Consider the following 12,472-nt stretch of genomic DNA (forward strand, 5'->3'; position numbering starts at 1 on the left):
ACCGGAACTTTTAATAGCGACTTCTAGAATTCGCTCTTGCCTGTTGTCTCTAAGTCCCTTCTGGACTGAGATCTGTCGGCGCTCACCAGGTTTACACTATTTTAAAGGAAAATCTCAATATCAACGTATTTTAGCGCTTGATGGAATGCAGTGTTTCATATTCACCTTACTGTGGCGCTGCGTTTTTTGATCCGGTGCTCATCGGGTCCTGGAGCCGTGAAGGCCGAACGCTGACCGGAGATCGAATTCACGTGTCCGGGTTTTTCGTTTTACTGATCAGATTTCTTCCAGCGCAGGCGTCACGACGTCAGGACCCGATGGAGACCGTCTGTGGAAAACTAGACGTTAAAAATAACAGTCAGTTATCCGGCTCGAAGGACCAATTAAATGTCAGGGGTAGACATTTGTTCAAACACAAGTAAGAGAAATGAGACAACTGCAGACCGACTCAGAGTGTAATTAGAAAACGTGCGCACGGGTGAATGTCTCTGAGAAGACACCCACACGGGTGAATGTCTCTGAGAAGACAAAACACACCGAGCACAGGCTTGCTTGCTTTATTTATAAGGCAAAAATGGGTTACATAGTACTTCCTCTTTTAACTGTCAGGGAAGAGGTTAAACATTAAATCAGCTTATCTGATCTTTCACACACTGGGATAAGAATACAGAAGTATATCATGCTTTATCTGACATCACAGACACTGAAGTGAAGAATGCATCATTATATCATGCTGTCAAACATCTCAGTCACTGAGGTAAGGAATGCATCAGTTTTCCTTTAACAATAGACTTGGTTAGGTGATTCTTCAACAATAGGCTTGGTTATGTGAAAATATATGAACACACAAAATATAAGGCATACTTGGTTACTTGATTATATTGTTTTATAGAGATTTGGTTATAATGTATAATGTAGAAAATCTCTAACAAAGACGTAACAGGTTATTCGTAACATGGAATCGCTTGTGAGTGGAGTATGAACTGAGATTACTCAAACTCTCTTACAGATGAAGTTCTTTCATGCGTCTGCGTTCATGCTTAGTGTGATCACATGATTGTGAAAGGGTTTTGTCACAGTGTCTGCACTTGTATGGTTTTTCTCATGTGTGGACTCGCTTTTGAAGCTGATGTGCACTGATGAAGGATGACCCACACTGATCGTAGACGTGCTTTTTAACTCCACTGTGAAGGAGTTCATATTGTTTGAAGTCCGTTGAAGTGGTGAAGCCTCTCCCACATTCTTTACAGTAGTTCATTTTGTCTCCAGTGTGTCTACGTTGATGTATTTTTAGGGTCTTTTGATGACTGAAAGTTTTTCCACAAAGGTCACAAAAAACTCTTTCCCACAGTGATGACAGGGTTGAGAACTGGATCCATCTGTGTCGCTCTGCTTCTAAACAAAGACACAAACACAGTGTAAGTCAGTCCTTCAACATTTTCATCCTGAACATTGCCTGAAATAATGAGCATCTCTGCCAAGTCCAATTGCATTTTACTGTTTACATTATCACACTCAGCTCAATTTAATGTGCTATAAAAACGATAAGAGTAAAAACATTAAATTAATACTAGTTTAATTCTACAATAACTAGGGATGGGTACCGGTGTCCGGTGCCATGATGGCACCGGTTCTGACATAAACGGTAGTAACCAGACCGAAAAGCAGCGCACATTTCGGTGCTTTATTTCGGTGCTTTTTTTTCCTGAGCTGTGATACACTTCTAGCCAATCATTTTACGTTTCCGAGGATAGTAGGCGGGGCCAGGTACGTACGTTCTTTTATGCAGAGCTACTGATTAAAAATGCCCAAGGCGAAGCGGTCAAAAGTCTGGCTGTACTTCACAGCAAAAGATGCAAACTCAGCAGCCTGCAACAAGTGCTTTAAGCTGATACTGTGATACTGTCAAAGGAGATAACACCTCGAATCCGATGAAACACCTGGCGACGCATAGCGTTGTTTTTTTTTTTCAAAAACCAAGAAATGCGCTGTATTTGATAGCTTGCTGCGAGACCTCACACCGAGCGCATCTACTGCGGTGGTGCCTTTTATCAGACCCGGAGTTAGCAACATACCCAAAAACACAAAGAGGAGAGTCCTGGCCCCTAGCCCTGTCAGTGTAGCAGAAATGATGATGATGGCAGCAGCAGCCGTTCTTCTCTGCGTGAGTAGCTTAATGTTGTTCGTGTAATTTACGTTGAGTAGGCTAACCACGTTATTACATTAATGCATGTAAGGTGAACTAGCAAACATCATCATAGCTACATGCGGCTGTCTTCTTGTTTGATGGCAGATACTCCCTTCACCCTGGACAAAAAGGCTAAAATAACCAAAGAAAAAGAGGGAAACAGCTGAACATGAGAGGTTTTTGGACAAAGTTTGTGTTTTTTCCATTGTTTAAGCACTGCTTCCAGCCAAGAGTGATACCATATATGCCCCATAGCTGCATAAAAGGCTAACATTGTTATCTTTTTACAAAAAAAAACAGCTGAACATGAGAGGTTTTTGGACCAATTTTGTGTTCTCCATTCTTTAAGCACCGGTTTGAGCACCGTTTAAGCACCGGCACCGTTTCAAAAGTACCGATTTGGCACCGGTATCGGATAAAACCTAAACGATACCCATCCCTAACAATAACAGTAATACAATCCTCAAACACGATCACTAAAAACCTGTGATTAGAGTCTGAATAATCATTCAGAGGTGTTTTTCCATGCAGTAAAATTGCTAACATGCTAACACAATTTGATGAGCAGAGTTGTTTCAAACAGTCGGCTGACAAGATAAAAATATAAACATATATAAGCATACCTCACAGTAACTGCACTTGTAGAGACTTTCTTGTGTGGATCTTTTGGTGTGCTTTCAGGTAATGTGGAGATTTAAAAGTCTTCGCACACAAGTCACATTTATAAGGTTGTTCCTCAGAGTGGGTAAACATGTGACGTTGTAACTCTGTGTTTGTAGCAAACTGTTTACCACACTGTTCACAGCTGTACACATCATGTCTGGTGTGAATGCGTAGGTGTTTATTTCGGTTCTGTTTCAGGCTGAAAGTTTTTCCACAAATGTCACAGCTGTATGCCTTAATTCCAGAGTGGGTAACTAGATGACTCTGTAAGCTGCTACTGAGAGTAAAACCTTTCCCACAATCATCACAGCTGTACGCTTTAACTCCACTGTGGATGAGCTGGTGTGTTTTTAAGTATGAAGCTGAGGGAAAAGACCTTCCACAAATATCACACTTGAATGGTCTCTCTCCAGTGTGGATGAGTTGGTGTCGTTTTAAGTGTGAAACCTGCATAAAAGACTTTCCACACTCATCACAGCTGAATGGTCTCTCTCCAGTGTGGATGAGTTTGTGTGTTTTTAAGTGTCCAGACTCTGTAAAAGACTTTTCACAGTCTCCACAGCTGAACGGTCTCTCTCCACTGTGGATGAGTTGGTGTCGTTTTAAGTGTGAAGCCCGCATAAAAGACTTTCCACACTCGTCACAGCTGAATGGTCTCTCTCCAGTGTGGATGAGTTTGTGTGTTTTTAAGTGTCCAGACTCGGTAAAAGACTTTCCACAGTCTCCACAGCTGAACGGTCTCTCTCCACTGTGGATGAGTTGGTGTCGTTTTATTTGTGAAGCCTGCATAAAAGACTTTCCACACTCGTCACAGCTGAATGGTCTCTCTCCAGTGTGGATTACCTGATGCCTTTTTAGGGAAGCTTTTACGGTAAAATCCTTCCCACACTCGTCACAGCTGAATGGTCTCTCTCCAGTGTGGATTACCTGATGCATTTTTAGGGAAGCTTTTACGGTAAAATCCTTCCCACACTCGTCACAGCTGTGTTTTTTCTCTCTCTTTCTTCTGTGAGGTTTGTCGGCCTCCTGAGAGCGCTGACTTCTCGCTCCACGTTGGTCCTGCAGTGACAGAGATACAAACAGAGGCAGTGAGTTGTGGGAAACACATTCTTCTAACCGGGCTTTTATTAGTGGTACTTTGTGCAAAGCTTGTGTTAAATAAGTAGTTATACATGTACTCATTTTCATACACACATTGCAAATGTGCTCATGAGAGATGGCATTGAGTCTTTTGAGGGTCAAACACGCTTCCAGACAAAGATAAATATTCGACTTGTTTCTAGGGCAAAGATTAGAGACATTTGGCCTGCAAAGTGCCCGTACACCTGTTCAGTGAGATGAGCACAGGATGTTTCAGAGACATGTATGAGGAGAAAATAACGGCAGGAAACACACAGAGTGTGAGACGGTGAAGAGGGTTTTTAATTGTTATAGAAGTCAAGAGAGTTAAAAAAAGGAAATGTGTCTAACTGTAACTGGTGTATATTACGATATCTGCTAACGTATTGTGAGGCTGGACCTTAATATACAAAAATAGTGTGATGTCTGCTTCCTTGTTGAGATCTCTGTAAGTGAGTGGCACTGCAGATCTTTCCCGCGTACGTGTAATCAATAAATCATTGTTTGACTGGACTTCTAACAATGATTTGAGAGAGACGTAAAGCTAGTGTATAAGTTCATCTTTGATGGTTTGTAAAGCATTCCCACGTTAAGCTTAATAACCGATATATGGAGCGACTGCCTCTCTCTCTCCCTCTGCTGTTGCTACTTCAATCATGAAACTGCTTAATGATCAGCTTTTCTGTCGCGAGTCCGTCTCTCTTCTTTATGTTTGGCCCACTTTGCGCCAGAAAGAGGAAACCAGCGGCTGAACAACTTCGCACTCTCCCTGTAATGGATGCTCCCGTGTGTTTCAATCAATCAGTCTTTATTTATAAAGCACTTTTCATACAAAAAAAAAAAAAAAAGGTAGCACAAAGTGCTTTACATAGTTAAAAGCAGCCCACCCCACCCTCCAACTCACTCCCCACACTCTCATTAACATAAATGATGTGAATACCCCCCCCCCACACACACACACACCCGTGCACACTTAAAGAGTAAAATTGGGCTGGGCACACATGAGCCCGGTGAGGAAACACTATCACAGGGAGCCGTCTGCACCGGGAGCCGGTCACAGACCGCAGCCTCCAGGCTGGGCACACAGCAGGAGGGAGGCAAAGAAGCCCCCCAGCCAGGCTGAGAGGACCCCCAGAGCCCCAGCAGCCACGGTTGATCACAGCCGCAGTGCAGAGAGCGCCCTCCGAGGAAACACTGGAGATATGACACAATAGGATATATACAGGGTAAAATGATAAAATAAATAAGAACGGGATACAATATAAATATAAATATAAATAGAGTAAGAAGATTAAAAATGAATAAGAATAAAATCAATAAATATTAGGTAAAGCCTAAATTAATAATAGAATAACAGGATAGAATAAATAAGCATAAAATAAATAAACGTTAGGTAAAAGCTAAATTAACCCTTTAAGACCTACCATAGAACCAAGTTCGCCAGAGCTTATATTATATTTTTACATGCTGTGGAGCCATTTTTGGGAGCATTTCAAGTTGCTATACATCAATACAACCATTATAGCCCAAACTTTAATAATATGTCTGCATTAGGTGCATAGTAATTACATAAATTGCAAAAAAGTGCAATAAACTACAAAAAAATTGAAAATCGTTTTAGTTTTTTTAACATATATTTCTAGTTAGAGAAATTTAAGAGGCTTATCCCTCAAAACTGTAAATACAAAAAAGTTACACAAACTAGTTTCCCACCACAGGAAATTTATTTTGAGTGTCTTCATAGTTTTATTTTTGAAATACACCAATTTTTATATACTGCAGGAAAAACGAAAATAAATATTATAGTGCAAATTTGCAAAATAACAGCATATGCATCAAAATAAACTATTTCCAGCAGTGCAATATGAGTCTTAAGCATCCCAGAAACGACACAGAAAGTCATAAAGTCAAACATAACTTTTTAAAACACATAACAAGTAAAACACAAGCTCATAAGGCCCCGATCGTAAAAAACTACATTTCCGCAAAATGACGTCACTTCCGGTTTCGGGCAGGTCATGCGGTCATGTGATAGTTCGCGCTGATGGACGTAGGAAGTGTTACAAACAGCTGATGGATCGGCGAAGCGTGTTTCTGGAATATCATGTTTTTGTTGCTGCAAGTGATTTTTATGCAGTTTTTGCAAAGCTATATGTGGAAGGAAACTGTGACCTAGGACAAGCTGATGGCATAAGATGTAAGTACAACTCCTCCAGTTTCATATGCAAAAAAAATTATTGCGCTAGCTTACTTGGTTGCAGAGCTACCGGGATTTAAAAATAGTTACGCAAAACAGAGCGTGCCCGCTCCGATCGGCTGTAAAGGGTTAAAAAGGTGGTCTTGAGCCTGTTCTTAAAAACATGTACGTTCTCTGCGGCCCTGAGCTCCTCCGGCAGGCTGTTCCACAGACGAGGACCATACCACTGAAAAGCTGCCTCTCCGTGAGTATGTGTCCTGACTTTAGGAACAATCAAAAGGCCAGTACCAGAGGACCTCAGGGTCCGCGAGGGCTCATATGGTAAAAGCAGATCTGAGAGATAAGAAGGCCCAAGACCATTAAGACATTTAAAAACCAGTAAAAGAACTTTAAAATCGATCCTGAAACACACGGGGAGCCAGTGCAGCGATTCTAAAACCGGTGTAATGTGGGCCCGCCCTCTGGTCTTCGTCAGCACACGAGCTGCAGAGTTTTGCAAAAGTTGTAAAGTTGAAATATTCTTTTTGGGGAGACCAGAGAGCAGGGCATTACAGTAATCAATGCGACTGGTAATAAAAGCATGCGTCAGCATCTCCGTGTTGGCCCGAGAGAGAATAGGGCGGACTCTGGCTATATTTTTTAGATGATAAAATCCAATTTTGGTTACATGTTTAATATGTGGGATAAAACCAAGCTCAGAGTCAAAAATAACACCCAGGTTTTTCACTTGTAGTGAAGGACATAGTGAAAATGCCTCTAATTTAGACAAGAGTTTCTCTCTCTGAGCCTCGGGACCGACGATTAAAACTTCAGTTTTGTCCTGGTTAAGCTGTAAAAAGTTTTCTGCCATCCAAGATCTTATATCTAAAATACAGTTAAAAAGGGCATCCTTTGGTCTGGTGTCATCAGGAGACACGGAGATGTACAGCTTACAGTTTGCGTACTAGTGTGCTCTCGACTAATGTGTGGTAGAGGTAGCACTTTTATTTTTCATATTCTAAATAAATGAGTACTTTTGGAAAGTCAGAAACTGTTGCTCATTCGCTATCCACCCGCACACCTCCGCGGCTGGCTTCATCTCCACCGCACGTTGAAAGCAAATGTGCCAGGCCTCAAAGACAATGGGTGGTTTGCGCAACAAAAGCAGGAGAATCGAGCATATGACTTGTAAAAATCTCAGCAGGGGTGATTAACACCTCGGGACTTGCACCAGAAAATAAACGCAGTGATTTTAGTAGGTGTTGGGTTCAAGGGATTTTGAGAAGGGTTAGTAAATCTAGTGTTGAGGTTAGCTCGGTGCTTACCTTTAGATGAGCCCACAAACCGAGAGAAACTCCGCGATGAAGCTGGAACTCTTTCCAAACACAGGAAACAGATCAGGGAGCAGAGACCCACGTGGTTCACGCTGATCTCAGCTACGATCCAGGAGACAAGGGTGGGCAGATCGATGCAGATATCGATCCAAACGGTGGTAGTGGTTTACGATCGATGCTCCTCCGAGTTCACTATTTTACTCGCTGCGGATGAAGAAGCAGCTGTCTGTGCGAACACCTCTTCTTATGCGGGAGACTCACTTTGCTCCGCCCCCTTCTTCTGCCCTGCTGGGATTTGATACTGTGCCGTCACGTGACTCGGCTACACACAGAAAACCCATTTGGACTGCAAAGAGAGAGAAACAGGAGCAACATGTGGAGATATTTTACGGCTGTAAATGAAAATGCTGGAGAACAGCTGGAAGGCTTTTCAGCACCTAAAGCCACAGGAGACCACACAAGCTGTAGAGTTCAGCTTATTTTTTCACACTCCAGTTAAATACTTTGACTGAATTCTCACTGCACACACTCAAACTGGCCCAGCGTTCATATCAGGCCCGCGAGATCATTTCATATAGATTTTTTTAAATTACTGTTATGCATGGCCCGACGATATGAGGTGCTATTAACACACAAACAACAGATCCTGTAACGCAGCGCTGCGGCCTCTTTCCCAGACGTTAGGCTACCTGGCAACATTCCCGCGTCAATCAAGTCAAACTTCTGTTATTGCGAAGCTAGTCCCTCACAATGGCAAAGAAAAAAGTTATTTCTGAAAATGGAGCCTTTCAGCACCAGTGGGAGACTGAATGTATGTTTACAGACATTGCTGGTAAACCAGCAGTTTACATTGGTAGTAAACTAGTAAATCACATGGTGAAGCTGTTGTGAAAGCAAATTTTATTGTAGCAGAGGAGACAGTCAAATCAGCCCGGTACCACTCTGATGAAGCTGTGCGATGCTATCCAGACAAAACGCAGATTTTGGCAAATGTGAGCCTGAGGAGAAATATGATTGCTGATCGGGTTTGTGAGATGGCCACTGATTTAGGAACACAGTTTTGTGAAAGAAGCAAACACGTTATTGCATACTGTGTATGAAAGTATAGACATGATGGACATTGCACAGCTGGCCATCTTCATCAGTGGAGAGGAAATATTGAACATTAAATCGATGCAAGGGACAACGACAGGAAAAGACATTTTTAAAAACGTATGTCAAAGTGTAACCGACATGAAACTGCCCTGGGACAAACAGATGGAGCGCCATGTCATGTAAATGAGAATTACAAAGTTGGTGGCTGCAGTATAAACAAATTGGTGTATCTCAAAAATAAAACTATGAAGACACTCAAAATTAATTTCGTCTGGTTGGAAACTGTTTTATGCAACTTTTTTACATTTACAATTTTGAGGGATGAACCTCTGAAATTTCTTTAACTAGAAATGTGTGTAAAAATACCACTTTTGCAATTTATGTAGTTACTGTTGACTTAATGCATACATATGATTAAAATGTGGGATATAAGGGTTGTATTGATGTATAGCAACTTGAAATGCTCCCAGAAATGGAAGTACAACATGTAAAAATATAAAGATAAGCTCAGGCAGACTTGGTTCTGTGGTAGGTCTAACACTAGCATCCCCAGGCTTCTACCTTTCTACCTATAAAACCCGAGAGCAGTCAAATGGTGGAAGTGGAAGCTAAATTGGCTAGTCATTCATCTGTATATTAGGTCGTTACCTAGGAATTCTGGAGGGAGGGGAGTGGGGGTGAGTGATTGAGGGGGTGGGGGAGTGGAGTGTTTCAGTTTGCCATCTTAGGGAGAAATCAACACATGTCCTTTGTATGTCCTTTGTTGCTGACATTTATTGATGAAAACAGTACAAAAAACCAACCATTTGTACACATATTTACAAATAATGATAAAAAGTGAGTGAGTACATTTCAACATTTTCAGCAATCACTCACAATCCTGGCACTGCCACGGTATCTGTCGTCTGCATTTACCACATGTGTACCTGTAGCAGTGAACACATCGCACAGTGGCCTGATTTTTTTTGCATCTGTGTACTTGGATTTTAGGTCGCAAGCCACCCAAAACTTGCTCCATGCACCACTCAGCAGGCCATTTGTAAATATGTGTACAAATGGTTGGTTTTTTGTACTGTTTTTATCAAATGTCAGCAACAAAGGACATACAAAGGACATGTGTTGATTTCTCCCTAAGATGGCAAACTGAAACACTCCACTCCCCCACCCCCTCAATCACTCACCCCCACTCCCCTCCCTCCAGAATTCCTAGGTAACGACCTAATATACATATGAATGACTCCAGCATTTGACTGACTGCTCTCCGGCTTTTAAAGGTAGAAACGCAAAATGATGACTCCGCAGGGGTCTAAGGTAGAAAACCAAAATGACTGCTCTCCGGGGGTCTAAGCTAAAGGGTTAAACTGCTTCCTCACATCTGCTTCATGAATATGAAGGGTTGTAGTGGGAGATGGTGGTGTGAAATCCTCATAGCTGTGGAGTGAGGAGGGGGCTCCTGTGGGTGAAGTCTTTGATGGTGGTGATGGCTCTGTGCTGGTGGGAGTGGGGAGGTGGGGGGATGATGTCTCTATTGTTGGGGAAGGTGGAGATGTCAAGGCTGCTTGATGTCTCATCAAACCGGCAGTAAAGGTCGTTGAGGGCTTTGGCCAACAGCAAGTCGTCAGTGGAGTGGGGCTGTGTGCTTATATCCTTACTCTCATTTCCCTTAGCGTATCTGTAACATGCAACTTCTGTCGGTGCTGTGCTACTGGAAACTGAATTTCCCGGAGGAACCAAACCCGAGGGATTAATAAAGTTCCATCCATCCATCGGACATTTGCACATATGCTTAAGAATTGCATTGACCCCATTTCCTCCAAAGTAAAATTCTAGCTGCACATGCCCATGAAAATTTCTCCCACTGAAATAAGAGCCAGCACTGTTTTGCAGTATGTTTTAGATTACAATGTTTTGAGTTTGTCATACATATTTACTGCACAGTTTAAAGCATTTCTGAATATTGAGTCTTTTTTGTGGTGAATTGTTTGTACCAAAATAATTGATTCTGTTCATCTGGACATGGTGTTTTCAGTGTTGCAAGTGACTTCTTCAATCTCAGCTGACTGCAGGTTTCCCAAACCTAGTAAACAGTACATTTGCATAATGATGAAAACAGCCCACTGAATGAACAATGAGCTGTAAGATAAGTTTCTTCATCATTAATATGCAAATCATGACCATTGATCAACAGCCACAGATCAAATTCCATGAGTACCATTCACAGAGAGTTGGGGAATGGCTGCAACCCCAGCTTTGTAAGATGGTGAAAGATGTACCCTCAGGGTTAGTGGCTCCAGATTGGATCATGGAGGTAGTGGACCCCCTGCCCTGCAATAACACATACAAAACGCTTGAGCTCTCAGCGAAGGCGGTCGCACTTTCTCCTCTCCTCCTCACCCTTATCTTCCCTGCTTCGCCTCTATGTCCTTGTCTTGTCTTGTGTGAATTTACTTTCCCTGGAACAGTCTCTCACTGTCGTTCTCTAAACCTAAAAGAGAATTATGGATTTGATCAACTGGTCTCTGAGTGCTATTGACACCCTTTTCTCAACGAGAAGTCGGGGCTCGGGAGAGCCTGAGTGCCCTGGAGGGACTTTCCCTGCCGGTTACACGATGGACGGGTGGCAGAACTGGAGGACCGTGTGCCTGGCGGGACTGTCGATCAAGGACGCTGAAGATATCTACCTATTCGGAACCATGATAACAGGGTTCATGCTGATCGGCGTTGGCTTAGCCCTGGTTTATCAGAGAAATAAGAAAGCGGAACCGGCTGTTCAAACCCCCACAAGGCTGCCCGCTGGATTCGAAGCGACGGGACGAGGTGCGACCTCTCACAACGAACGTAATATGGTCAACACCTTGGAGACGCTTACAGCTGCTGTGAAGGCTCAAAACAACACCATTGAGCGTATGAGGGGAAACATCAGAGAGAGGCCTGCTCAAAATGAGACCCTTGAGCGACAGTTGGAAAACATCGCGGAACGGATCACTGCAGTTGTGAGGTCTCAGAATCAAAAGACTGACAACACCACGGAACAGAAGTTTGATACCATCATGGGGAGGCTCGCAGCTCTTCAACGGGAGATCGAGAGACCAGCCTCGGAGTGCTAGAATTCGAGCTGCTCACAAAGGAGAAATCAACAATATTCAACATTTGGACACCACGGCTCCAGCTGCAGGCCCAAGGCTGGAGCCCACCAAAACAACTCCCTGATAACAACTGTGTGATGACTATTCTTCCCGCCCCATGAAGGACACCTGGATTGGCTGGAGGACTGTTTACTTAGCCTGATAGGCCGAAGGACACTGTCTCAGCTAAACTATGGACATGCACACACACACACTTACACTGATAAGCACTCACTCATCCCCCTCCCTTTCCAACGCCTTCGATGCTTGTGCCCTACCGGGGATGATAGCAGTCAACTGGACCAGCACAGATGCTGCAGGACCGGATGCGCTGTCTACGCCGGCTCTCTCTTACCCTTTACCCGCCCTGTTGCTTGTCTCGTGTTTCTATGGTGTATTGATAGTCATGTGCTTTTGTGCTGAGGTGTTTTTTCTTTTATCAAACTGTTCTCCCACTAGGAGCTCAGTCTGAGTGGAGTTTTTTTTCTCCTCCTCTTACCTCATGTAGTGTATTTTCGTTGTTTTTTTCCTATCAGCCTACCTTCTGACATGTCTGCCCAATGTGATGTTTGTGTAAAGTTGGTCAGAAGGTTCCTTTGTGAGTGCGCATGCGCCATTAGCGTGCTGCCTGCTGTAACCCCTAATTTCCCTCGGGATGAATAAAGTATTCTGATTCTGATTCTGAAAACCCAACAATCCCTTTGGTGACAGTGGGAAGGAAAATCTCCCTTTTAATAGGAAGAAACCTCCGGCAGAACCAGGCTCAGGGAGG

The 12,472-nt window shown here is 43.1% G+C and overlaps 1 protein-coding gene across 1 annotated transcript in view; it reads right to left on the reverse strand.

Annotated features, from left to right (window-relative positions):
• LOC143420382 (uncharacterized) overlaps window positions 1-7,898 on the reverse strand; it is a 118,234-nt gene extending 110,336 nt beyond the window's left edge. The window contains exon 1 of the mRNA XM_076888472.1: window positions 7,472-7,898. The gene's annotated coding sequence lies outside the window, so the exon portion shown is untranslated. The remainder of the gene's footprint in view (window positions 1-7,471) is intronic.
• Window positions 7,899-12,472: the final 4,574 nt, after the last annotated feature.

The sequence above is a fragment of the Maylandia zebra genome, linkage group LG9 (genome assembly GCF_041146795.1).
Source record: "Maylandia zebra isolate NMK-2024a linkage group LG9, Mzebra_GT3a, whole genome shotgun sequence".
NCBI lineage: Eukaryota > Metazoa > Chordata > Actinopteri > Cichliformes > Cichlidae > Maylandia > Maylandia zebra.